The 2,770-nt window shown below is 35.8% G+C and overlaps 1 long non-coding RNA gene across 1 annotated transcript in view; it reads right to left on the bottom strand.

Moving 5' to 3' along the window:
• Window positions 1-391: 391 nt before the first annotated feature.
• Window positions 392-2,770, bottom strand: part of LOC107573890 (uncharacterized) — a 7,774-nt gene continuing 5,395 nt past the window's right edge. The window contains exons 2-3 of the long non-coding RNA XR_001607590.1: window positions 1,084-1,295; window positions 392-631 (exon numbers count right to left, since the gene is read on the bottom strand). This is a non-coding gene — a long non-coding RNA (uncharacterized lncRNA). The remainder of the gene's footprint in view (window positions 632-1,083; window positions 1,296-2,770) is intronic.

Here is a 2,770-nt window from a genome sequence, read left to right as displayed (position 1 = left end):
TATCACGGTCCCAGTAGCTCCCGAAAAAAACGGTTTAAAAAAAAACAAAAAAAAAACACAACTACAAATACATTTCTCCATTTTTGTACCCATTTGTCAGATATTTTCGGGAGCTACTGGGACAGTGATAAAGAAAAATACATCACTCCTGAGTCTGTAAACAGGACATTAGCAAAAGTCAAATACACTGAATACAGACACAAAGAAGACCAAATACTATAGCGGGCAGAGCAGCTTACCGTTCATGATGGTCAAAATATAGGAACAAAATGTAAATATTGAATTGGAGGTATGGGGTTATATTAATATATCAGACGCCCTCTCTTCTGTTTTAGGTTATTACATGCAGAGGTTTTTGGTCAGAATTCTTTAAAGAATTTAGCAGTAGGAAAGTCATCAAGTTTTTTTACATCAACTATGCATTGTTAGTTTTGCAAATTGGTATGTTTCATCAGGCTGCAAAGAAATATAGAACAGTATCATTTGCTTTCCTTTCAGAAGATTATGGCTTGGTAAATTTTTTTTTTTCCCCCACTTCAGTGTGCAGATTGTCATCTGGCCTTCTGCTCGTACAAAGACTGGAAAACTCTTCATGATGTTGTCACACTTCGGGGAATGTAGACTGGAGCCGCTGGTTAAAATAAAAAAAACACACAAAAAAAAAAAACTCAAATGATCTGTGTGAGAAGAAAGAGCAAGAAAATTATCTGACTGAGTCTGAGAAAGTCAGAGAGATGAAAACATGACTGAGATCATGAACACGAGAGACAAGAGAGAAAATTAAGGCTGAGTTACAGGAAGGCACGAAAGAAAACAAAGCCAGAGAAAGGAGTGAGAAATTAAGAGTGAAAAGACAGATGGAGAAAAGATGCAGGGAGAGATCAGACCTGAAACAATACAAGCCCTGCACCCCCATCAAGGGCTGACTTGAAACAGACAGCTCCAACCGGCCTGAGCTTATCTGTTGAGGGTTAATGCCCAAAACATACCAAAATACACAAATCTTACATTATAAAAACGGACGCATTATGAATATTTAAATAAACAAATACAATGTTATTAATAGTTGACAATCTTCCTCACCTTTGAGTTGTGCTGAGGCTTTCCATCCATCTCCAGACGATGAAATGAAGAGGAGATGAGAGACTGTCAGAATGGTAAGGAAATAGATGTTAAAGGGAAAGGAGAGCTCCAGGCTCCTGTCCGCCCATAACTTTTCCCCTCATTGTCCTTCTCTCTTCTCCCCTCCTCATCCAGCCTCGCTCGTCTCCCTTCTCTCTCGCAGGACGTCTCTGCTGATGAAAAGGAACAAACACAGTCTGTTAAAAGAGGGATAAAGCTAGCTTGAAATCACACATTTTGAAGGTGGAATAACAGAAAATTCAGGGTGGTTGTGTTTCCAAAATGTAATGCCCGCTTTTCACATCCAATCAGCACCCAATTGTTAATAGAGCTGCACGATTAATCGTTAAAAAAAAAAAATTTGCGATCTCGATTCAGACCACACAATCTCATTTCTAAATGACAACGATTCTCCCGTGTCTATTAAACCTTTGACAAAGTCTTACCGGATCATTCAAATCTGCGTTCACACTGCCGCTGACACCGAGAGCAGTTACCATATTTGGTTAAGAAACCGGTTCACAAACTACACAGTATTATTTTGGTCGTACAGTCATTCATATCACAGAAATACTGGGAAGAAAGTTCAGAATTCAGATACAAGCATTGATGTCTATGGTAGCGTGACCAAAATAGAGCAAATCCACGTTTGAAAGTATTTTGAAATATTTTTACTATTTAAAATAATTTTCTATTGGAATACATTTTAAAATGTAATTTATTCCTGTGATTTCAAAGCAACATTTATCTGAAATAGAAATCTTTTGTAACATTATAAATGTCTTTCTTCACTTTTGATAAATTTAAAGGATTCTTGCTAAAGTATTTAAAAAAAAAAAAAAACTAACTTCACTCAGAAATATATCATGCAGCATGGGATTAAACTCCACTGCAGTAACTAATAGGGGTCGACCGATTATCGGTGCCGATATTAAGCATTATGATTATTGTATCGGTCATTTTCAAAACCGATTCGCAGATAAAAACTTAATTTTGAAAATGCGCTATTTGGCTCTGATGCAGCCTTTATTATCCTTTATTTTACTAGGAATGATCCCATTGAGAAAGTATTAAAAAAAAAAAAAAAACTAACTTCACTCAGAAATATATCATGCAGCATGGGATTAAACTCCACTGCAGTAACTAATAGGGGTCGACCGATTATCGGTGCCGATATTAAGCATTATGATTATTGTATCGGTCATTTTCAAAACCGATTCGCAGATAAAAACTTAATTTTGAAAATGCGCTATTTGGCTCTGATGCAGCCTTTATTATCCTTTATTTTACTAGGAATGATCCCATTGAGATATAAATCTCTTCTACCAGGGAGTCCTGGCCAAAATGGCAGCACAGAAAGTTTCACATACAGATTAAACACAAAAAAAATATATATATATCAACCAACATCAAATCAAATTACATAAAACATTCACAAGTTTCTTCCAGGTAGAAAGATTTCTAAAAATATTTAGAGATGGAATTGTTTCTAACATAACACTCTGCATTGCATTTCATTCCATAGCCTAGGACCATAGGAGGAAAAGGCAGTTGCCAAATTCAGAGTATACTCTGGGAACAGTCAAATGTAATTTATAAGAGTTTCTAGTGCTATAATTACAAGTATAATATGATAAAAGATTACAAA

This window comes from Sinocyclocheilus grahami, unplaced genomic scaffold, assembly GCF_001515645.1.
Source record: "Sinocyclocheilus grahami isolate Dianchi unplaced genomic scaffold, SAMN03320097.WGS_v1.1 scaffold2061.1, whole genome shotgun sequence".
Taxonomy (NCBI): domain Eukaryota; kingdom Metazoa; phylum Chordata; class Actinopteri; order Cypriniformes; family Cyprinidae; genus Sinocyclocheilus; species Sinocyclocheilus grahami.
This window is presented reverse-complemented; position numbering and strand designations above follow the sequence as displayed.